This window comes from Athene cunicularia, assembly GCF_003259725.1.
Source record: "Athene cunicularia isolate RWA chromosome 8 unlocalized genomic scaffold, athCun1 chr8_part1, whole genome shotgun sequence".
Classification (NCBI taxonomy): Eukaryota; Metazoa; Chordata; class Aves; order Strigiformes; family Strigidae; genus Athene; species Athene cunicularia.
The window spans coordinates 22169345-22195329 of NW_020799109.1; the positions used below are offsets into that span (position 1 = coordinate 22169345).

At 38.5% G+C, this 25985-nt stretch overlaps 2 long non-coding RNA genes across 2 annotated transcripts in view; both read right to left on the minus strand.

Annotated features, from left to right (window-relative positions):
* The window catches only part of LOC113482690, a 92131-nt gene extending 67875 nt beyond the window's left edge, over positions 1 to 24256 (minus strand). The window contains exon 1 of the long non-coding RNA XR_003398904.1: positions 24168 to 24256. This is a non-coding gene — a long non-coding RNA (uncharacterized LOC113482690). The remainder of the gene's footprint in view (positions 1 to 24167) is intronic.
* On the minus strand, positions 6479 to 7725 carry LOC113482689. The gene is made up of 2 exons (XR_003398903.1): positions 7158 to 7725; positions 6479 to 6905 (listed from the first exon to the last, which is right to left on the minus strand). It is a non-coding gene; the product is annotated as an uncharacterized LOC113482689 (long non-coding RNA).
* Positions 24257 to 25985: the final 1729 nt, after the last annotated feature.

A 25985-nucleotide genomic window follows, 5' to 3' on the forward strand; every position in this document is an offset into this window, starting at 1 on the left:
TTTGCAAAGCCTTCTGGGAATACCTTTTCCCGGTCTGCATTCCAGTAGCTTTTTATTTCCTGTAGCTGTGTCAAAAGTAGTAATAGTAAGTCTAAAGAATGGAACAGGTTACTTTATAATATATGTACCATATGGCTTTGCAGCCTTCTTTCTTCATTTGTTTGGAAATTATTGCAGAGGATAATAGTGACTTTGTTCACTAATTGGTGTCCTACGTGCCATATTCATATATTTGAACTGGGCTGTCAATGAAGAATTTATGTTTTCTCTTCAAATTTTCACTTAGATCATTATATGATCAGAGGAAGTTAATTCCAATCTCTCAGAAAACACTGGCTTCAACAGCAGTGTCTTTTGGAGCATCAAGTCCATACACTATATATGCACTTTGTATTATTTATTGCTTTATATTCAATTCAGATTTTCTATGGAAAGAAATGTTACTTTTTGCATTCACCTATTTCTCAGCATCTCCAAATTAACTGGGAGAAGCTGATAATTTACAGAAACTGCAAATTATCTTGATCAAGACAACAGCATCAGAGCTGCAGACCACAGTGGGATAACATTCTTTATGATATATTTCAGCCACAATATTTATAAGCTCAGATTCCATTTATGAAAAAAAGCTTAATATTAATCAATATTGCATTTCCCCAGAATGCTGCTGATCTTTAGTTTAAAAGCAAAACAAATAATGTTTTACTCCCAAGTAACTTTGCTGCAAGCACTATTATAAAATCTTATCGTATACATTTTTCAAAAAGCATAATTAGAAGACAGTAATGAAATGCTGAAATTATGAGAGGCTCCCTTGATAGTAAAGTACTGTCTGTACTCGAGCTTTATCAATTATTTTATTTATTAATTCTTTGGGTAACAAATGTACACAGTTTCCCACAGCGTAATAAATAGTTTTCATCCTAGATATTTCATAAAAGTTTACTGTTGTCTCTTACACTCAGTGACTTTTATTTCTTGTGCCTTTTTCTTATCATTGTGTGATGTAAATTACACTGGGGTATTAGTGCTAGCAGAAAGTTGTGTGCATTTCTGAGCTTTTGACTTTACTGAGCTAATTCACCTGAGGTGCAGCTGGGATTGGGGGGGGCTATCAGGGGGGAAAGAGGGCTTCTTGAACATGTTTCAAGTAAGACAATAGAAAGAATATCCATGCACAACTTAATAACTGCACAAGAGACAAGAGCAGTAACAGAGACAACAGTCAGATTTTTTTCTTTTTTTTTTTTCTCAGTGGAGTATAAAACTGAACAATGAACTAGGTGAAAGAGAGAAGGTGAAATAAAAGACACTGAACGCTAAAGGAGTTGTCTGGACTAATCTTGTACTTGCTGTTATATTTAGTTTACAAGTCATCAGTGCTGAAAGAAGTCAGGGATGTTGATGGAGAAGGTCAGAAAGGACAAAACAATCCTGGCTAAAGAAACTTGTCTTTTAACTTCAATGTCCATCATGGATAATACAGCACCAGGATGGACTCCTGAAACAAAATGAAATGGGGCATTTATAACATGTCTTGAATTATGACACTTCTGAACGAAACTTATGACCACTGGCGTGTAACAACTCTGGAAAAGAACAAGGCTGCCTTGTAGCACCAGCACACTATTAATCAGCCAGGGTGGGAAACTGTATGTGGTAAGTGGTGGGATGAGGTGAAGTGATTCCTTGGCTGCACAGACTCCCTGTCAGTGGTCTAACATACAACCTGGCAGAGATTTCCTATGTGTAACTGCAAAATGGCAAAGTAAACTTTCCACTTCTTTCCAAGATATTCCTCATTTAAATCAAAGGAGAACCTTCTGATCCCATCATATGCCAGCCATGAGGTAGTGACAGTCGCAGAGCTGCTTCATTGGAGAGAAGTCAAGGATGTCTTACACTATAGCAGCAATAATTCTGTTTATGCCTATAGTATTCCTAAAATGTACCAGGTATAAAACAACCTGAAGCACTCAAATTTGCATGGGCAGACAAGGCAGAAAGGAATATGAAGAAAAAAGAAAGCTATTTAATTTTACAGTGGGCTTTTTCACACTATCCAATTACAGTTTGCTATTTTATCATTAGTAAGTCAGAATGAAGTGCTTCAGGAAACTTTTAGATGTTCTCCCTCATAATATTTTTCCTTTTGGGATTCAAGTCTCACTTCTCTGAAATTCCATATGACTGAAAAAGACTTGAATGAAGACTGAGTAGTAGGACTTTTTTCTTTAGTTTCTTCTTGTTCACTGTTGTACTGTTCTATCCTTTTAAGAAGAAGGACAGGTGGACAGAAGGACAGAAAGGAAACACTTGCCTGTTTGTCAGACAGCTGAAGTGCTAAAGAGGCATATTACCCAAGGTCTTCTGGTGGCACAATGAATCAGATCACCATATGGAAAGAACAGAATACAGTAGTCAAAATGTGAAAATAGTGGGGTAGCTAGGAGTAGGGAGTAGCTACAGTAGGATAATGTGGAGTTTGGTCTGAGGAAATAGCTTCATGGTAATCACCTTTTTTACATTACTTGATTTTCTTTGCACTCTTTAACAGAGAGATGAGGGAGCTATAAAGTATTTTTAATCCACAGCACTCTGAGGCACCGTGTTCCAACTGGTTAGTTATGGATTTTGTGAAGAATTGCTTTTTTATTTGGTCTGATACTATTGCCTTGTTTGATGCTCCTTGTATCTTGTAATAGAAGACTCAGAATATAAATTTCTTATATACCTTCTCCGTGCCATTATTCCTTTTATGACTTTAATCCTTCACATTTTCCTCTTTTCAGGGTTTAGTTCTAATTCATTCCTGTATGGACACAGTCATGTGTCAGCATCCTTGCTATCTTATATACCTTTGTCTGTATATGTTTATTCTGTGATGAGGAAACAGAAGTATGCATGTTATTCAAGATGTGTGCCTCATGGATTAAACACAGTCATTATAATGCCTCTAAAGTTTCATTCTCAGTTCCTTTCCTAATACCTAAAAATATAATTGGTATTTCTCTATAGTACTATGCACAGAACTTACTATGAAAATACACACTGTGTTCTATGCTATCCCTTCCTGTAAGGAGCCATTGCTATAAAATACTGGAATAGATAACTGGCATATTCCACATACACTAGGCCTACCTACCACCTCATCTCTGCATGGCTTCAGTCATTAATTCATACAATGTCTCTGTGTAGCCTCCATTAGTTCCAGTAATAAGCATGATAGCTAAATTGAAGTGCCTGTTACTTGATGAAACCCATCTCAAGCTAATCCAGGAATTCTGTGTGAACCAGTAATACCTAAGGTTGATCATCTGGGTTAAGGTTTACCCTTAAGACATGCTCTTCAATAACCTCTTCACATGGAGTCCAGAAAGGACATGCTAGAGAACATTCAGCCAAGACATCTGGCAATGCTTTTGTGAAGACAAGAGTTAAAAAGCAGGACCACAACTCAGTGGTACCTGTTAGCTCTGCAGAAAGCCTATCTGAAGTTGTAGAATTAGAAGCAAAAGTTAAAATGAGGTCTTGAGTTAAAATGAGTCTAATTAGATGAAATCTACCCTTAACTGAGGAAACACTTTAAACTCCACTTGAATATAGAAATATTTGTTTCTAGACTCTCCTGCTTGCCTTATAAAGAGCTTTACTTTACCTCTGCCCTGGAGAGGAATGGAATCCAAAGGCTATGTCTATTTCGTGCACTTTTGCTTTGTCCAGAAGAGGAGGTTTGTTTAGAGGTCATATTTCTTTACAGACCGCCTTTTACTTTTTGTTGTTAAAAGAAGAAACTGTGTTTGTTCCAAGTCCATCTGACAACTTTTTTCCTGATTTGTCCAAACGAAAAAGGAATAGAAGGAGTTGTCATTATCAAGACAAGAGAGTCTGAGGGATGAATCCAGCTGTTGGTATAACTTGAGGGCTGAAACATCACAATATAAAGTAGATAACAGTTTATCCTTCTGCAGTGTGACTAAGTGAAATAAGATCTAGGCTTCGATGGTCATTTCCCACCAATCTTCTAAAATCTCCATTAAGAAGAATAGGAAGCTATTGTTCTGACTCATCAATATACAACATTGCTACTGTTTTACAACATTTGCACAAAAAATTAATATTATCCCTTGATACTTGATGTGAGTAAACAGGTCCAGTGTCTACCATACTGCCTCAATAAGTATAATACAGTGGTTGTACTAAAACAAGTCCCTTGGCTTAAGGAGGAATCCTTTTTCATTAATATGTTCAGCCTAACTTATTCCTAACAGGGAAAATGAGGATTCCCTAGGGTAAATTGTAGACAGCATGAAGTAGTTTATGTCAGCCGTTATTCTCATTGCTTACCCACTGCAAAAGGCATTTGGGAACTTGGACTGAAGCTAGAGAAAAGATTCAGGCCAGAATATATATTGCATTACTGAAAGAGTTCAAGTTGATCCAGGGTACAGCAGCCCTGAACCACTCTTGTCTGCGCTACCACTTAGGTATGCTGATTAAGAGCCTGGCAGAGCCAAGCTTGAAGCCCAGGTTCTGGACAGTCAGTATAATTGTCTCAATTTCAGAAGTGTTTGCAACGGGGAAGACCAGTGCTCAATAAGGAACTAGCCTGGCAGTTACTTAGATATTCGGCATATGGCATTTCTATTTCCAGTTGCCAAGGTATGTCTGAAATGTATTTTCTGTGTCATTCTGTGGTAGGAAGGAGAACATATTCATAGACCAAGCATCCATACCTTGTTATCCATGCACATACAGAACTTCTGACTAAGATTACATGTGTAAATTGGCAATTTCAATCAGGTCATTTCAGTTGAAGATCCTACGTGCACTTGTGCATAACTGTGCTAGACATCTTTCTTAAGCATCTCTAGTATAAGTGAGTTTTGCAGTGTCTGCAGTTGGGTAGACAGCCCAGCAACATGGGTTTTAAAATATGAATTCAACATGTTATTTGTTAATGCAAATTTCACAGATTTTTATTTCTATATGTTGCTTTTCCACTTATATGCTGATCCCTTTCTCAGTTTGTTTGGTTTTGGTTTTGTTTGTTTGTTTGTTTGTTTGTGGTTGTCCTGGTTCAGCTAGGATAGGGTTAAGTTTCCCCAGCAGAGAAGGGGGAAGGGATCTCCAGGAGGGTTATTCACACCATGCTGAAGTCAGGTCTGGCCTCAGGAGCATGGGAATTTTTTCCTTGGTGGCTTTGGTGAAGAGGAGCACACGGTGAGCTGTCTGTAACCATTGCTGTATTTCTCTGTATATCTTTTGTCTTGTTCACTGTTATTGCTGTTTATTGTTGTTATCGTTGCTACTGTTGTTGTTCAGATTGCTTATTACACTGTTGTGTTAAATTTCTTCTTATTTTAACCCGGGGTTTGTGCCTCACTGCCAGCCCGACCGGCTGAGGGGGGGTGGGGGGTGGGAGAGGCAAGCAGGGCCTAAGCCAGCACAGTGGTCAACAAAGTATTCTGTTCTAATGTACAAGATAAAATGGAGGAGATGTCTGTGGTTTGGAAGCGTAGGTAGCTCATGAGAATTAATGTGGTAGAACAGACTGTTGTTGTTTGCAACAAACATAGTATAGAACTTCAAAAACAGTGCTTGGATTTAAATTTTGTTTTAAAGTTTGTCCAGAAAGACAGAATGAAACTTGGTATGTGTATCTTAGCTTTGATACCATTTGGAATGGTGAAGGGAGAGGTGACGCAGGTCCCATTTCCCCATGCTGATTATTAGCCCAGTATTGGGAGACTCCTTCACACTATGAAAGTGCCTCCTGCTCCTAGCCCTCCCATCATAGGCAGTGCAGGCACATCACAGCAGAGAGAAAAGTGAAGATACCAGGCTGTTTTGTAGTTACTCTCACTGACAGACTGTCTTCTGGGAACTCTTGCCAGCTGGCAGAGGTTAGAGTAGTCTACAGGTTGCACTAACATGTCCAAAACTGAGAACAGAAAAGTAGGGAGCACAGCCAGCTCCCTGATGGCCTCCTCTTTCTGCTTCACTGAAGCAGATAATGTAACGCTCAGCACTTGTGTCAGATGTAGTCTGAAAGGATGGCTCCTGGTGCTGCTGCCATTTCATTACTGTTCCTCTCAATAACAGATAGAGACCATGATCCCAAGAGCAGCAGAGTGCCATGAAGTGCTTTGGAGGAGCTGATAGGCCCCATCTAAGTTTTCACATGGAGTTAAAAAGTTGTTGGCTTCACAGGAAATAAAGTTCTGTTACTACATCACCACCAGCTAAAGGTAATGTGCAGACATCAACTGCCAGAGTCCCTGTTTTATACAGGAGCTTTTAAATGAATTCAAGGCGATTCTAACTGCTCTTCAAACAAATTTAATATCTAAATACCAGACAGATAGCATATCATACTTCCATATGGTCCAGAAGCAAAGGCAGTTCAGCCTAAAACTCATTTGCAGACATCTGTAAAACACATTGCTATGGAATGACAATAGAGGTGATCCATAACTTGAAGTGGGCACTTGTTCTTTATTATGAAATACAGATATAGTGACACAAAACATTGCTTTCAACTGTGCTCAATGCAGGCTAAAAACACAATATAACTGCATGCCAGACACTGATTTTCTGTTGCCAGTGAACATCTGCTTGATATACACAGACATCTTGTGATTAGGGTCTGCTCAGTAGCTAGACCAGCAAATGAAAAGGGGTGGAGGGGAGGAGGACGAACAAGCTTTCTTTCTGCAAGTAATAAACAAACCATAAATGTGTTTATTTCCATAAAGAGTGGAAATAAAGATTCAGAGTTCAAAAGGTATTCGCTTTCAGCACATTTCTTCATTGGAGCTGGCTGTTTACTTTTCATTGGCAGTCATCTATAACGGAGTGTATTTTCTGGAGGAAAGAGATTTTCATCTGCTGAATTTAAAGACCTAATGAATAAGGAAACAACATGCATATTAATTTATTATATGCATGAATGACAAACAAGCTGACTTATTAAACTAATTATCCAAAGGAGTACAGAATAAAAGTGTTGTAATCCATTGTTCTTAAGAAATGTTACATCTCACCAGGGTTTTTTTAATCCTCTAATTCCTGTGGGTTGTAATTTCCAGTTTCAGAAACATCTCCGTCAGCTCTGTACGTCACTGCAATAAAATCCAGTTGGGGCCAGATCTTACCATGATCCCTGTTAATGTTCCTGAGTGACAAGTATCAGTGCTGCTAAGCAAACTGGACACCATCTCCATTTTGAAGGTCCAAACCAATGTATTTCAGGAAGTATAAAAAACAAAATAAGTGTCTACTGCAATCTGCTAGCTAATTTATACATCTTGCACTTGCAAAGACATATTAGCTAGCTTATTTTCCCTTTGGGTTTGTTTATTACACATTTTGGAAAGAGGACAAAAAATTTCCAGTTAAGGCATTAGTTAAAATTAGGAAGTAGGCATTTAGTTCAGAGATCTGCTGAAGATTCCTAACCGCAGTTTATAAGTACATCAATTTCCTCAGTTAAATAACTGAGAAACTCTTTTTCTAGTCTCATTTCTGCCTGAAGCATTTTTACCACTTGAGAAGATGTTACCTATAAAGCCACAAGGGAGTCTTTCATTTATCTAGTATGTCTTGCCATATAAAAAGGCCAAAAGAGCTTCCTGAATTAATTCCTGTAAGAAAAATATTTTATTTTTTAGAAATTCTAGAAGCACCTATATCAATCACAGAAACACGGAATCAGCTAGGTTGGAAAAGACCTTGAAGATCATCTAGTCTAGCCATTAACCTAACACTGACAGTTCCCAGCTACACCAGATCCCTCAGCGCTATGTTGACCTGACTCTTAAACACCTCCAGGGATGGGGACTCTGCCATTGCCCTGGGCAGCCCATTCCAACGCCTAACAACATGTTCTGTAAAGAAATATTTACTTACATCTAGTCTAAACCTTCCCTGGTGCAACTTGAGGCCATTATCTCTTGTCCTATCGCTTGTTACTTGGTCAAAGAGACTCATCCCCAGTTCTCTGCAACCTCCTTTCAGGTAGCTGTAGAGGGTGATGAGGTCTCCCCTCAGCCTCCTCTTCTCCAGACTAAACACCCCCAGTTCCCTCAGCCGCTCCCCGTACGACCTGTGCTCCAGACCCTGCACCAGCTCCGTTGCCCTTCTCTGGACTCGTTCAAGTCATTCAATGTCCTTTTTGTAGTGAGGGGCCCAAAACTGAACACAGGAATCGAGGTGCAGCCTCACCAGTGCCGAGTACAGGGGTAAGATCCCTTCCCTGTCCCTGCTGGCCACGCTATTGCTGACACAAGCCAGGATGCCATTGGCCTTCTTGGCCACCTGGGCACACTGCTGGCTCCTGTTCAGCCGGCTGTCAATCAGCACCCCCAGGTCCCTCTCTGACTGGCAGCTCTCCAGCCACTCCTCCCCAAGTCTGTAGCGCTGCTGGGGGTTGTTGTGGCCCAAGGGCAGCCCCCGGCATTTGGCCTCATGGAAACTCCTCCAGTTGGCCTCAGCCCATGGCTCCAGCCTGTCCAGGTCTCTCTGCAGAGCCTCCCTACCCTCGAGCAGATCAACACTCCCACCCAACTTGGTGTCATCTGCAAACTGACTGAGGGTGCACTCGATCCCCTCGTCTAGATCATCAGTAAAGATGTTAAACAGGAGTGGCCCCAAAACTGAGCCCTGGGGGTCACCACTCATGACCAGCTGCCAACTGGATTTAACTCTGTTCACCACAACTCTTTGGCCCCAGCCATCCAGACAGTTCTTTACCCAGCAAAGCGTGTGATTGTCCAAGCCTCGAGCAGGCAGTTTCACCAGGTGAATGCTGTGGGAAACAGTGTCAAAGGCCTTGCTAACGTCAAGGTAAACTGCATCCACAGCCTTTCCCTCATCCAAAGAACAGGTCGCCCTGTTATAGAAGGAGATCAGGTTTGTCAAGCAGGACCTGCCTTTCACAAACCCATGCTGACTGGGCCTGATCCCCTGGTTGTCCCTCATGTGTTGTGTGACAGTATCAGGATGAGCTGTTCCACCAGCTTCCTGGGCACTTGAAGTCAAGCTGACAGGCCTGTAATTTCCCAGATCATCCTTCCCACCCTTCTTATACGTGGGTGTCACACTGACCAATTTCTAATCTATCAGGACCTCCCCGATCAGCCAGGACTGCTGGTAAATGATGGAATGCAGCTTTGGCGAGCACCCCAGCCAGCTCCTTCAGCACCCCCGGGTGTATCCCATATGGTCCTATAGACTTGTGTGTGTCTGTGTGATGCAGCAGGTCACTGACTGTCTCTTGGATTGCAGGGGGGTCGTTCTCCCAGTCTCTGTCTTTTGTCTGAGGAAGCTGGATTCCCTCAGTAGAACTAGTCTTGTTATTAAAGTCTGAGGCAAAGGTGGCATTAAAGCACCTCAGCCTTCTCCTCATCACTTGTTACCATGTTTCCTCCTGCTTTTAGCAGGGGATGGAGACTCTCCCTGGTCTTTCTTTTGTTGCTGACATAGAAACATTTCTTGTTGTCCTTGATTGCTGAAGTTTAATTAATTTCCAGCTGGGCTTTAGACCTCCTGATTTCCACCCTGCATAGACTCACAGCCTCTTTGTAATCACTGTGAGTCTCTAGCCTCTTCTTCCAAAGGCCGCAAATTCTCCTTTTCTCCCTGAGCCAAAGCTCCCTGTTCAGCCTGAGTGGTCTTCTCTGTCACCGGCTTCTCTTACAGCACCTGGGAACAGACTGCTTCTGAGCCATTAAGAATTCCTTCTTAAAGAGCAGCCAGCCTTCCTGGACCCCTATACCCTTCAGGATTGTCTCCCAAGGGATCCTTTCAAGCAGGTGCCTAAAGAAGACAAAGTCATCTATTTGGAAGTCCAGGATGTCAGTCCTGCTTGCCCCTCTCCTGGCCTCTCTAAGAATAAAGAACACTATTATTTCATGATCGCTGTGCCCTAGTCAGCCTCCAACCACCATATCACCAACCAGTCCTTCTCTATTCACAAAGAGGAGACCCAGCAGGGCACCTTCTTTGGTTGTTTCACTCACCAGCTGCATCAGGAAGGTATCTCCCACACATTCCAGGAATCTTCAGGACTTTTCCCAGTCTGCTGTGTTGTATTTCCAGGAGATGTCTGGGAAGTTAAAGTCTCCCAGAAGAACAAGAGCAAGCGACTGTAAGATTTCTCCTAAATGCCTATAGAATATTTCACCCACCTCTCTGTTCTGGTTGGGTGGCCTATAGTAGACTCTTACTACAATATCTGCCCTGTTGGCCTTCCCCTGATTCTAATGCAAAGACACTCCACCCTGTCTTCACTACACTTGTACTCAAAGCAATCATAACAGTCCCTAACTGTTGAAGACGAAGGGAAGATCATTCTGTGCTAATGACTGGCGTTTTCATTATTCTCAGTATTTGCTTTCCCTCTAGTCTCAGTCTGGAAGTTTACCATATGGCTGGAACGATCCAAAAGAGATTGAATATATATTTATTTCATTGCTGAAAAATGCCCATATTACTGATTCCTTATGGTGGAAATCTGATATTTCTCCAGGTTCTTATGATTTGAATGCTTTTCCCCAATATCTAACCAAAATCTTCCTTTCTGCACACTGAAACCAAGTAGTCATTATCTATGTTTTTGCCCATTTCTGGTAAAAGTGTTTAACGCAATATCAGAACTGATACCTTAGCAGATAGCATTACCTGGTTTAGTAAGAAGCTATAGCCTTCAGAAGTAGGTAAATTCTATTGAATATTTTTACATTTCTAGTAAACAGACATACCTTTTTCAGAAGAGGTTTTAAATATTAAAGATCTAGCCTAGGTGTATGTATTTTTGTCATTTCAGTGTAATCTCTTGCAAAATGTATGCTACAAAACACCATTCCTCTCCTCATTAATACATTCTTCTAAGTTTATATCACAGCAATGATAGATCTTTTGTTTATAGAAATCAAGGAAATTTTGTGCTACCCCATCAGAAATAAAATGAAACATAAAATATACTTCACTGTATATCAATTACTTGACTGTTTCCAAAAGACTAGGAATGAACAGGAGAGGATTTTATTTTTCCTCTAGGAAATCTCAAGGAGATATTGAGTCTCAAAGAACATTTGTTGTCTTATAAAAAATACAGCAGGTACCTTTATCATACATAGCCCAAACTATAGACTGATAGAATGGTTTGGGTTGGAAGGGACCTTAAAGCTCATCTGCCATGGGCAGGGACACCTTCCACCAGCCCAGGTTGCTCACAGCCCCGTCCAACCTGGCCTTGAACACTGCCAGGGAGGGGGCAGCCACAGCTTCTCTGGGCAACCTGTGCCAGTGTCTCACCACCCTCACAGGGAAGAATTTCTTCCTCATATCTAATCTAAATCTCCCCTCTTTCAGTTTAAAACCACTACCCCTTATCATACCACTTCACTCCCTGATCAAGAGTCCCTCCCCACCTTTCCTGTAGCCCCCTTTAAGCACTGGAAGGCTGCTATAAGGTCTCCCTGGAGCCTTCTCTTCTCCAGGCTGAACAACCCCAACTCTCTCAGCCTGTTCTCACAGGGGAGGTGCTCCAGCCCCCTGATCATCTTTGTGGCCTCCTCTGGACCCACTCGAGCAGCACCATGTCCTTCTCATGTTGGGGGCCCCAGAGCTGGACACAGGACTCCAGGTAGGGGCTCAGGAGAATGGAGCAGAGGGGGAGAATCCCCTCCCTCGACCTGCTGGCCACACTTCTCTTGATGTAGCCCGGATACAGTTGGCTTTCTGGGCTGTGAGTGCACATTGCTGGCTCATAGTCAGTTTTCCATCCACTACTACCCCCAAGTCCTTCTCCACAGGGCTGCTCTCAATCCACTCCTCACCCAGCATGTATTTATGCTTGGGATTACCCCAACCCATGTGCAGGACCTTGAACGTGGCCTTGTTGAACTTCATGAGGTTTGCAGGGGCCCACTTCTCAAGCCTGTCAAGATTCCAATATCTTTGTATTTTTCTCCAAATGAATGCTTGGAATAAAATGAAAGATGCCAGAACTTTATACATGGTGTCCAGAATATAAAGTTCTAACAACTTGTTAGAGCATACTGCAGTGCATTTGAAAAAAATCTTAGATTTACTATCAAACATTCATCAGCCTATGTAGGATTAGTCTAAAAACAACCCATAAGAACAGCCACATGTTTTAAATATATTGCTGATATTTAATGAAATTACAAACCAATCAATGAGCATATATAATAATTACATCTAGGTATGGAGTTTTGAATTTTTCAAATTTTTGGCTTTAGCCATATCTGCACTTTTTCATGGAACATGAATAACAATTATGCACATTCAGGCAAAAAAAAATTGCTCTGAAAATAATTTCTAAAAGATTTCATACTTAGAAAAACAGCACTGCTAGAGACTTACATAGCATTCTTTTTGTTTTTAAAGGTCTAATCCAAAATCTCTTTAAAGTTGATGAGAATGTTGTTATTGAATTCCATGTGCTTGGAACTGCTGTAAATGCAAAAGAATTGCTTCCAACTGGGAAGAGAAATATTAAATATACAGACATATTAACTTACATGTGGAAATATATAGCAAGATTTTTTTAAGAAACTCAGTCTTTTAATAGACTATTTTATCAGAGCATTCTAACCAATTTCTCTTCACAAATTTCTTAATATGTGGGTAATGAAACAGTATGCTTTCCTCAGAAGAGCAGAATATAATGGATCCAATAGATAGATGACTGTTGTTAGGTCTCAGAACATATAAATTACACTTCTCTGAAATTAGATTCGTTGTCTGTTATGTTTGCTTTAAGGAAGTAGAATTAATATATTTATTTTTTTGAATTTACAAATGTCCTTGAGAAATTCCTGTCACTACTGCACTAGTAATTGAATATGTTTTATGAATATGAATATGTGAGTCTGTATACTTATGAGAGACATTCATACCACCTGTTAGATATCTGTTCAGTTATTTTGAATATCCTTTTGATGAGTTTTTTTCCATTGACATAGAAAGTCTACTATAACCCTCAACTTAATAGCTGTGTGCCATGCCTTGTAGGGAAAAAAAACAAACAAACCACAACAAACCAAAACACAACTGTTTAGAAAAATGTCCAGTAATTAAGAGTCATAGGACTTATGGCAAGACGTATCTTGACAAGACACGTACATGAAAAAGTCATCTACGTGAAATAATTGTTTCTCCCTTTGTGAGAAATATTGGAAGCGATGGACTGTAGCCTGTTTTACATGTTTTTCCTTGACAAATATTTCCAATACCTGGATTGTCGCAGTAGAGACGGTCAAGCGACAATCAATAATCAAGTCAGAGGCAAAAGAAATACTTTATTGTTCTCTCTACATACTTTATACATCTTTTACAGCTACTGCAAGCTCTAACACAATTAGCTAAACCCATAGCAATGGTACATGATTGGATAGCTTTCTTAAAGTTTTGCTTCTGAACATAATTCACATAATTTCTTGTCTGTGGTCAGCAGTTCCATATCTCTTGCAGAAAATGTTCCCTGTCCTAGCTTACTCAGTTCTTTGTTCTTGTGTGGTATGCCTTCCTGCACTTAGGCTTCTCATGGGTATGGGACGATCTGGCCAAAGTCAAACTCCATCGGTTCCGTCTGGCATTCAGCAGACCTGCTGCCTACCCCGACACTGGATAAGCATATCTACCTGTTATCTTCTTGCTTCTTATTCCACCCTCCATCCGAGAAGTTCTATTCACTGTAAGGTTACAGCATAGCTTCAATACACAAGAGATCTCAGAGGTTAACTTTTGATCCATCTCCAGGCTCTCATTCATCCTTGTCCATTTAAAGCTCCTCATATTAATGTATACTGAACATAGTTGTCTTTCAAATCATTTGTTAAAAATACTACTAGACAACACAGTTTCCTTCTAACGATGTGGGATAAACAGATATTCTCTATGAAATAATAACTTTATAATATATAGAATACATATAATATAAAGAATACATATTACATATTATATATTTTGTATAATAAAGAAGCAAAAAATAAAAAACTAAACAGGAGTGAACTGAGGGGAAAAAAATAATATTTATTCTGAACTGGGAAGGGGGTTTACTAATTCCTGAATTCAGACTAACTTCAATCCAACTTTTACTAAATAATAAATCAGAGACTCTTTAAAGGCTAAGTAAATCGCAGAGTTGCTTTTTTCAAGTCCCATTTTTCTAAGAGTACTGAACTTTTTGTTTTCTTAATGCAAACCAATAGGCTGTAGTAAAAGCCTTTGTGCATAGCTATAATAGAAGCTCTTCTCACAGAATAGAAAAAAAAAAGATGAAAATGTTGATTCTGGCAATTGAGAATATGCATTTAATCTATGATCTTTGAGTCATCTTTTCACACTCAAAAGTACACTTATTGCCCAGTCAGAAGAGACTGTGCAGAGTTCTCTGAAGTCCTTCATCTTTGGAGGCCTTTATCATGAAGACTGTTTTATTTTTCTTCTCTTCCTAACAAAAACTTGTTTTATTATAAAACAATAAAACAATGCATGTTAGAAAGGGCACCAAAACTTTATGTTATTGTTTCATGATTGAACAACTCTCAATCCCAATGAATGTGCCTAAACTTAAAAATCTTAAATTGAAACAAATAGGGACACTAACATCTCTGAGACCAAAGACATTATGAGAAAAAGAAAATATTTTCATAGAAACATCTCGGAACCAGCAGATTTACTACAGTTTTATAGGAGTGCTAAAAAGACCATGCATTCTTAGATACATGAATGTGGGGTGAGAAAGTCAGAAAAATAAGTAGTGTGAAGCAAAGGAAGATGTTAATAGCACAGGTCAAACATGAGGATAAATTCTGAGTACCAAGTTTCTTTTACAAACATCTTCCGACTGACTCTGAATGCTGCTGCAACAGGAAAAGGCTACTTGGGTGTTTTTTGAGGTGATCATTTCAAGGATGGGAGAGGAAATTCAACTTTAAGACTGTCTCAGGAACACATCTGAGTAGCTATGAGATTTGTTCAGACTTACATACAGTAAATTATAAATTCTAACCTAATAGAAATAATGTAACCTGCAAGCATATTATGCAAATAACATTTAATATGAAGTTAATTATCTACTTATGGTCATTGACTGTAAATATCTAAAACTGGAAACAGCACAGTGCTAAAGTACTGTATTATAAGACTGACCTCTGAATTTATCAGCACAAAGGTTTAACTGGTCCTGTTGACCTATTCGTACAACTTGTATTACATCCAGGTTGTTGCATGACACAAAACATAAAAATGATGACCCCCAAACTGACAAAGTTAACTACCACCAAATTTTAGATTAATCAAGGAAAATTAACTGTCTGTGATAGATTAGATTCACAAACTGTTTACATATCAAAAAATTAACTGGAATCCATGTTTATCTGTAAAGGGTGTTGGTCACTGGCAGGAATATTTGGATTACAACTACTTGCAGTGATACGTGTTTTTAATTAAAATTAGATGCCACTTACAACAAAGATTTACTTCACTGTGTCCAGAAAACTGTCTGTTCTTAAGAGTGAAAATTATTGAGTGCTACTTTACACCACTACACTGTTCTTCAAGCTGTGCTGAAATCAATGGAAGAACGCACTATTGGAAAACAACAAATAGTGGCAGTTGTAAATATCAATATGTATTCCATGTTGAAGTGTGTTATTCCTGCCTTACACACTGAAATAAGGAATCATGTAGCCTATACGGATTTTGCAATACATACACTGAGTCTCAAAGTCCCCGTAAATTAGGAAATGGTACCCTATGTCATTCTTAGAAGGCTAGAGTATACTCTGCATTTCTAGATGCTAAACTAAATTTCTAGATACTAAACTAAACTAGATACTAAACTGCTAAGCAGATATCAAGAGAGAAAGTATTACCTCATTTCAGCAACAAGGGAAGCAGAGGAAAGATAGTGTGTAGGCTTGAGCAACCAAAAACCAGCATGACTGAGATAGACTTGGATGAAATATTTATAGAAGAAAATTTCATCGTCCTTGTCTTGCTGAATTCACACATTATTCAACAACTTGAGCACAGGTAGACAACAGGAAGCAGAAATTCGTGGCTTGTACTTGGCTTGACTTGCTTGTAGCCAAGTTGTTCCGGGGACTGTGAGTACTACCATTGGTGGGGCTGAGACTGATTCTCTGCAGTCAGAGGGAAGGACCTTTTGCTATTGGTAATAGTTTTTGCACTCGTAGTGTCAGCTGAAAGAAATAGATGTGGCAGTAGCTAATGGCAGGTATATTTCTCTCTACTAGGGCACAGGCAAAAGCCTGTTTCTGTTTATTGCCCATTTTCAACCAAATGTGTCAAAGGCTTTCACCCTGGCTGAGCATTGATAGTAATGCTGGTTTTGCACTTGAACTAGAAAGTTCCCCATAAAGACAGGCAACAAATAGGAAATACCGACTATCCAGGAAGAGGGCCATGCGACTTCTCTGCAGAAAGAGGGTCCTCTTTTCTTTGAACTAGTGTTTAAACAGGCATTTAGTTTTTTGATGCTATCCAGTCACACAAAATGGGTATGTAGCCTTTTTCTGCTTCTCAAACTTACTTTGCAGATTTACAGGTTGTTTCCTCACAGTGATACTCGTCTGTAGAAAACATTTTGGACAATACAGGCAGTGAGATCTACAAGTAAAATTGCCCAGTGTTTTCCATTATAATTCCCTGTTACCAGTACAGATTTTCGCTTTATTATATTTCTGTGAATTGTATGGAGATTATTTATGGGGAGTATCAACAAAACTAAAAGTGGTACAGTATCTTGGATTGATGTTAGAAATCTAAGTGATGCTATTGGTGATAAAAGTTTATCACTTTTATTGGTTCAATTTCTTATTTGTAATCTTTTGGATGCCTCAAGGTAGTAAGAATTGAATAAAAGTGCAATAGGTACTTATATATTAGTCCACTGGCAGGAACTGTGAGGTGCCTCATGGAAAAAATGTACTCAGCAACTGTGGAAATTAAAGCTGCTTTTTTTTTTTTTTTTTTTTTTTTTTGCTGATGGCAGCAAAACTGAATCAACTAATTGACTCCGTCTATATTTTTACAGTTGGCTTCTAACATATTCTGAAGTTGGGTTTTACACTGCCTTTTTGAATTTCTGTTTCTGATTCAAGAATGCACTGCCTTTGAAAATGGTCTAATCACCGTTGTGCTACATGTAATAATCAATTTATGGTAGGCTAGAAACACAAACAGATCTAAATATACTCTGCAGAAATATGGAAGTTCTTTAACCTGGACAGTGTCTCTTCATGGAACTGAGGAATAGCACACAAAAAAAGCAACTGCAAACAGATGGTATTTGGCATGCCTTTAAATATAAAGATGGAGTAAACACAAATTATCCATGTGTAAAACCAGTGTGAAACTGGGAGATTTGACATTTACAAAAATACTATCTTTGAAATTAGGGTGTTGTTTTTTACTTCTTTCATTTTAAGTATTTTTGGTTCAAAACAACGGAAAACAAATTTAATGGCATGCCAGATTTTTTTTTTTTTTTTCAGAGCATTAAAATAACTCCTCAGAGATTCCAGGAAATTATTTATTCACAATAAATTAGAGCTGCTGAAACTGCCAGCCAGACTGTCTGCAGCAAAACTTACAAATGTTTTATTGTCTAACATCATTGAAGTCTGCCAATAAAATTGGGCTTCATTCTACAGTCAGTGAAATATTGTACTCCTCTCTATAGGGCTGTTTATTTAGTATCCACTCACATCGTGTGTGTTTATGCATGTGTGTGCATGTGTGCTGACAAATGTGTGTTATCTTATAAAGAGGAAAATCAAAAAGACATAGCTAAAGACAGAGGACAAAGACCTTATATTAACCTATTTTCATTCTGAATCTTGTTCAGACACCCAGTAATATACATTCTTTTCTAGCATTTATGGTTTACAAAGGTATAGTGGGCTAGTAAGCTGTACAAATGAACTTTTGTTGAAATCTTTTAGTGTTGCTGTACTTTTAGGTCTGCATTTAAATAATGAAAAAAATATTTAGAAATATAATTTGGAGAGTTCACAGATTAACAAGAGTGACACCCACAGTATGTCCCCACATATTCTTCGGACAGAAGGGCAGGCCTGATCTAGATGGAGTTTGCTTCAATATTTATCTGGAAATATTACTTGCAAATTGAGATAAAGAGGTTTGCTCAGTCTTTAAAATAAAAAAGATTGTCAAGGCATGGAAATTATAATAGCAGGAACTTAACGAGCACACAAATCAACATTTATGCAATGTGCCTATCCTTCAGCTAGGAAGAAGAATGGAGTATTTTGACTGGCCACATCAAAGTAAGCTTTGGATCAGGCATCCATACTATTCCAATAATGGGCCCATGGAGACCCAGAGCACAGAGGAAAAGGTCCATGCAGTCAGTGTCCTCTACTGAACAACTACTCTCATGAAATGCTTTCCTTTTAGACATTCCTTTTTATCACAATATTCTCTGAAATCTTGGTAGTTTTTTCTCTTGGAAGTTTAGCTAAAGAAGTTCACCAATTTCACTTTTTAATCTTAACAGCAAAAACATGTGAATCTACAAAGCTAAGTTACAGGTTTACCATCTCTGTTAGTAAAGTTGCATTTTCTTCTCCCTGCTCCATGCAGAGACAGGTAGCTCATCAGCAGAGCATTCATGGCACTGAGTATAAAAGTAAGGGGTTTGATCAATTAAGCTATTTAATAAACTAGACAGTGAAATCTGTGGTTTCTTTAATTTAGGCTTATGACTTTGATAAACTGAATTAAGTGGAGGAGGGGACGAAGGTGGAAGGGAGCCTATAACATTTTAAAATGTATTTAAGGGAGTGTTCTTATCCCATCTATGTCAATCAACACTCCTGTCTCCCAAGTACCAGAACTTGGTGCAGCTTTGCTTCACCATTATCACAGAATCCTTTAAAAGCCCAGCTGTGAACTTGTTAGAGGAAAAGGAGTCTAAATTCTTCTACAACTCGGGCTGCCTACAGAGTGCTCCCCATAGGGAATTCCATAATTAATGGGATATACCATAAAGTAATACTTCCCAAGGATTTGCTCTATTCTCCCATACAAGTTTGGAGAAGAGTGAATCTAGAGAAGCTTATTTCATTTCTTATTTCAGAGGATCTTTGAGAAAGGTCTCTGAAGGGGCTTTGCAAGACCTAGGTCCTGTCATAGTTCTAGAAAAGCAGATTTTAGCTTCCCCTCCTGGAATGGGAGGCTACTATACACCAGTGAAGAAAAGGAGAGAAAGGGAATGAATAATAGCCTACCCAAATTCCTGTAGTCCTCACTCAAGTGAAACCTATTGCCTGGTATTTTTGCTGAATTTCATACTTCAAAGGATTTGAGTCAACAAATGTTTCAGAGGTGAAACAGAGTTCCAGTTGCTTCCCTTTGCCCACGCTTTTTTTTTTTTTTTTTAAATTGGACATTATTGCCTTTGTGAATTTTCAAAGTGAGTAAGTTCCAAGCTTTTAGGCATATGTTCTTCTGCAGTTTTCAATGGCTCTTAAGGTGATGCCAAAATATAATCTGAAAAGTTCCATAACTTTAAGAATAAAATGCCATGTTTTCTGAGGTTAAAAATTGAGATAGAGGCTTAAAATACCTCTTCCAGAGAATTGTATAAGGTAGTTTAAAGAATAACACAAAAAAAATAGCAATAAAGGTGCATTATTCCTCTTTCCAGTTCCACGCTAGCTGTATAGTTCGAATTCTACTGACAGCACGTTTTCAATAGAGCAATTACAGTATTTTACTAGTGATGGTGGACAGAAATGTGATCATAACATTAGAATGATGATATGTTTTCTTTCAAGTGTTGAAACCTCTCTATTTCCTTTTTGTTAAAAAGTATGTATCATTTCAGTTTTTACTTGCTATACCTTAAGATACTCAGTTCTTTGCCACTCTCATAGTTGCATTTATCTGGTAGTGCATGTAATCCATCCTGTATGGACTTCTTGACAGGAGTCAAAAGGAGAGCCCCAATGACATGGCAAGTTTTGGATTAGGATCTTTCTAAAAACTTGCTTTGTATATATGTTTTTGGAAATCAGTTACCATACTTCATTAATACAGATGATGCACGTTGAGGGAGAATGTAATCAAAATGGGATTGATGTCATTCAGAAGAAACTTCAAGCCATATTTTGTATTCCCGATCTGTAGAATGTCAGAAGATAAAAGATACATTCCAGAGTTGCACTACATGTCCACCCCTCAACACAATGTTTCTTTAAAAGGTGTCATTCATGACTAGATATTTATAGCAACCTTCCAATACAGTTTTAACAAAATAATTATTCAAGACCAGTGGTAATTGCTCATTCGTAGCTGATGTCCTAAATTTCACATCCTGCATCATATAAAACATAGCTGAAATTCCATATAGAGAATTATAATTAGAGAAAACTCAGGGAAAAAAATAAATATAATACATAGAAAAGTCTTTACCTGACATTCTGATTGCATTTTGCTTCATTTTCAGGAGAAGATCAAAAACAATTGCAACCCCCAATCTCTTACTAAAGCATGACAAAATCTACTATCTTACCAAAATCTTCTATTTTACCCCCTTATCTTACTGAAGTTATTATTTAACCATAAATTTAAATGAGACATTGCATAAAAAACTTTGTTTTGTATTTGTCACTCTTTAATGAGTCTCCACACTCTAAAATTATTAATCTGGGATGCTACATGGAGCCCAATTAACCCACATCACAAATTTTATTTTAAGAAACAGTTAATAATAAACTCTATAACATATGACTTGCATAATGACTTTGCACAAATTTGAATTAGGTAAAACTCTGCTAACTTTTGTGGAATTACTTCTGTTTTGCAAAGCATAAATGAAGGAGAAGCCTTCTAGAGCAATTAAAATATTGTTGCATGTTTCTTAATTCTTTACTGTTCAACCTTGAAAGACTTCAGCTTTAACTTTTACTTTTAACTTTTACTTTTAACTTTTACTTTTTGTTTTCAACAAACAAAATTATTGATGTTAGAATTGCATTTGACTATTAGCATGATGGGAATTACAGATCTCTATAATTCAATTCTGGACTGCTGATAATGTGAGATGCCATTAAACTGTACAATAATGTACCTTTGCCATTCTTTGGAAAATACACTACTTGTTTTGTGAAGCTAGAAAGAAATGTATTTGACTGTAATTTGCTAAGTCATTACCAGTATATTCCTACTAAAAACATGACTGATGGTATAATAAGAAATCTAAATCGTTATTTTCTTGGACAATAATGCAACTTTCCTTGTAGTTTCATTACAATTAAATTTTTTATAGCTATTTTGAAAAGAGAGATGTTCCAATACTTAACGAATTATGAGGCAGTTTATGCTGTTGACAAAGAATGAAGTCCAGTCAAAATGTCCTTGGGCTTTTCTAATAAAGTGAGGCTGTTTTACATCTTAAATTGATTCAGAGTTTTTTTATGTATTTCATGCCTGCAGAGGAAAATGAGGATTTTAGTCTGATGTTGTTTGCTTGGAACTGATGAAAGTTACTCTGTGTATCATTTGCATCCTACTAGTTCTTTCCAGGCCTACATCCTCTAACAGTTTTCCTTGGGTTACCAACAGCTCAGAATTAACAAATACTTTCTCTCCTTCTTTTCTTTCCATTTTGTTGTTTTCTGAGTGGGTTGTTTTTGCAAGGCTTCGTATCTAACCCTGACCTAGGCGATACAAATCCACTTATTAGGTACCAGTGCAAATCTGAATGGGAATCAGTCAACAAAGAAAAATACTCCTAGTGAAATGCAGTCATTAAAACCAAACCTGTAGGTGCTACATAACATCTACACTGGTTCTCTGCTGAGGGTGTGACAGGAAGGAAGCATTACCCTTCCCTTCTCCCCTCCATGTTAATGAGGACTTCACTTGATTCCTTTAGCGCTCACTCAGTGAGACAACATACATTTTCTTGTATCTCCCACCCATTACCATGTGTGCTTACAATCATAGAATCTTCTGAGGAGGGTACTAATATTATTTGCCACCCAAAATATTTTCTGATTCAGAGCAATTATTCTTGCCAGTAACTCTGAAAGAATACCTCCAGTCTTGTGGGTTTTGCCACAGATCATCTAGAACCCAGTTTTGTAAAAGCTGAAAATATCCAGAAAAATTGGTAAACATCAATAGGACCATAACTACTATGCTTCCTTGCCCTATCATCAGCACTGTTTTCTTGCATGGCTTCCAATGAGGAAAGGAAGGAAAGAAAGGGGAAAGGAGAAGGGAAAATAGAAAGATATTTTAAGTTTTAAAACATCTCAGTAGGAAGAGAGCAGGTCTTGTGAGCAGAACACTTTGCTGTTCGCTTATGGCCAAAATGTTATACCAGCCCCAACAAACCCACATGTGAGTTGAATAATGGGCTTTGGTTGATATAATCTCAGACTAGACAGTTCTGCAGGACAGGGTCACTAAAATTTTTAATGTTGTTCATGTTAAGCCTAGCTCTGCCTGCATAAACATGCAGGTAGACACTATCCCATGATCCAAAGAGCTTTTAGAGTAATACATCAGATAATGCACAAAGAGGAAGGGAAAGGGGCAATTAAAGTGCAGTGTACTGACGGAATATATAGTGCTATGTTTGAAAGAAGCCTATGTATGTTTAAGCTCTAAAGATTGGAGACATCTAGGTCCAATGGGAGTTTTACCACTGACTTTAAGCCTCATGGAAGTATAAAAAGTAATATACAGTAAAAAGGATGCCAGCCTGCACATGCAGGATGTAGCTTTATCATCATTAGTATCGTGGCTAGCACTGTAGGAGGTATCAATCCTTACTGGGAGTTTTTTATAACTTTCAAAATTATTTCTCTGTCTCTGTTGTATGAATGGTCCTATTTATCCTCCAAGAGTTGGGGAGAGCTAGGACAGGAGGTGCGGAAGAGAGAGCACATTTCAGCTCTGAGCAGCAAACATTCAGCCCTGGTGTTTTGAGGTTCTGTGTGGGTCAGGTTTCATGTGGCTATTTTGGTACTCTTTACAGGTAATGAGTACTACAAATTTAGCCCATCTCCAGTGGTGGGCACTCAAAAATACAGCTTGCTTTTGGGTAGCCCAGTGATGGAAAATATCCAAAGCATCTGCTAACAGACAGGCACTGTGTGTCTCACCAAGAACACTAGTACACACCACGTTCTGCCACAGTTAGTACTGATATAATTGATAATATTTGTCTTATCTTCCTAGTTGTAATTCCTACAAAACCTTGAACGTAGCCTTTTTGGTGTTTAAAACTATTCTTCCTTCTTTTAAGGAAAAAAAATCCCCACTCTTTTCCATTACTTTAAAGGTAGGAAAAGGAAAGGGCAACGTGCTTGCAGTAAACTGCTTTCTAAAATCCTGAGGATTTCATTCCCTAATTGATGAGCCTTACAGAAACACATAGTTTTAAAGCAAAATATATAATCCATGCCATGCTTCTGAAGTAGTGAGAACTTGTGAAAACAATAAAAATGGAGAGATAAATACGTTCCTTTAAGCAAAGCTTAGCATAATCTTTCTGGTTAGGCTTGCCTGTAAGAAGGAGTCATTTAGATTTTAGTTGCTAATCAGGAAGATGTATCATGGGATTTTTTTTAAGCATCCTCTGATGTTTATTTTCCCTGAAAAGAGTAGACTACAGTGAACCTTCTATTTCTGTTTCATCAATTTCTGAACCTATGTATGTTCTAATAAAAAGTATAATGCTGCCAACTCAAACAGCAGTGTGGTGAAACATAAACGAGCAAAACCCAACTTCCACACATACAAATAGAGGAACTGAATGGGACTAATGATACCCCAAATAGCAAGGTACTCCTCCTCCTGCTTTCTTCAGTCACAAGCCATCAACAATTCAAACTCAGTACTAAAAGGGAGATTTGCAGAAAAACTGAAAGGGAACTCCAAGATGTGACAATGATTGAAAGATCTTGAGGGTTTCTTGTGGTAAAGCAAGACCAAGGCTGCCAAAAGAGCTACCCAGGTCATTCTAAAGTCCTTTGCTATACCAAATATCGTAGTTATTAAATTCAATTCTATGACAAAAACAACAACAAAAAAAATAGTATTCTAACATCATTCTTTGCCTCACATACCTCCGCAAGTGCTTCCAGCCTTTTCAGTCAGACTTGCTCCAAGGAGAGCTGACCACCAACTAGTCCTTCCCTGTGCCAATAAGCCCTGTTTCTCTGCCAGTATGGGTGGAGCGCCTGTGTAAAACAATCTTCTCCCTGCGGGAGATTGTACCAGTCTTTGTGAGGGTGGCATGGCTGACCCACTTTCTTTGGAAAGCACCTCAGCACAAGTTCTGTGAGCACATTCCAGAGCTCCCTTGTTCCCTGCTCACCCAAGAAGCAAATCCTTGGCAGCTTCCCCCGCTGCCTCACTCTGCGTGCACAGACTGTCTCGCTCAGGGCTCCCTTCTGACTATGCTACTGCTAAGCTTAATGATGTGGAGGCAGCTGTCAGTAATGGGGAAATAAACCCAGAGGGTGATTTTCAGCTTTGTGGTGTCCAAGAAATGAGGCAGGAAGCTAGATAAATTTTTCCAGTAATGGCAAAGTATGCTGGGACGAGCTCAAGGAATACAAGACCAAATAAATAATAGTCCAGGTATTCAACAATGGTAATATAAGCACCACTGTATCCTCACAACAGCAAAACTGCTCAGAATTTGCAAAATAGGCCTAGAAATATTCTAACTATCAGGCCTGAGGTAGGGCAGTATGCCTGCATCATGTTTACTGAGAAGTGTATTCTTTACATAGCAATGAGCACCAATCAACATATTTGCCCCAGTGATGTTTGCCTAAAAGAATAAAAAAAGACCATATACATGTACGTGAGAGAAGACAAAATGAAGGGTGGAAAGAGGAAGCTATAGAAGTTTTGCTTCTCTTCAGAAATTCTTCTTAGTGATTACAGTCCATTTTGGCTTGAACATCTCAGTGAAATGGCTATAAATAGTACGCTGTAAAACCAAGATGGACTTAAAATGGAATCCTCCTTATGTTAAATACCAAACTGCTCATAATTCCTATAGGTTATGCAAGGTAATGCTTTCTTATCTTAGGCACATGAACCACCTCAAACTTTCTCTCTCACTATTTCTTGATCAGCTTACCTATGAACTTGACTTTTTCCTGAGGAGAAAAGGGAATTAATTCTGTTAATGACATGAACTGGAAAAATGATGAGGCAGATCTTCATTTTGTCGAAGAGCAAAATTTGGACTCAAGATGGAAATGCAGGTTGGCTATAGTGTTACAGTGGCTTTTAGTTAAGGTAATTGTTTTTCACTTTTCTTTACACTTGAGACAATGGGCATTGATTCTCACAAAAAAATGTTAAACAACAATCTATTCCCTGACAGTAATTTGGATTTTTTTATGAGAGAAAAGCAATTAATCTTTGTTATGGAACAAAGACACAAAGTGAAGGAGACACTGAAGCAAAGTTCCCCTTGTAATATTGGGAATTAGCTGTTTCAAAATAAACACTGAATAAAACCAAGGCACCTTTCACCTGCCTTGATGAGTTAGGTCAGTAGCATATGTGAAATACTGGTCTCTTACTTAATAGTCATTATTAGCTTGTCTCAAGCATGTATATAGCTCCCATGCTGGTACTTTCGCTTATCAAATGACCTGGTTAATTCACCCATGTTTGCTCTCAGAAAGTTGTTTAAATTTGAACTCTTTAATGAGTTTCAGTATTCAAGTAACCTTCAAGTTCTCCTAAGAAAGATAACTGCACATAATATTATCTATAATATGCTGTAGGCAGAGAGTGCATAAATTGCCTGAATTTTAGAGGTAAAATACTTCTTAGTATAACAATTATTAAATGGAAGTGAGTTGGGATTTTTTGGGGTTGTTTTGTTGTTGTTGTTGGGTTGGTTTTTTTTTAAGTAT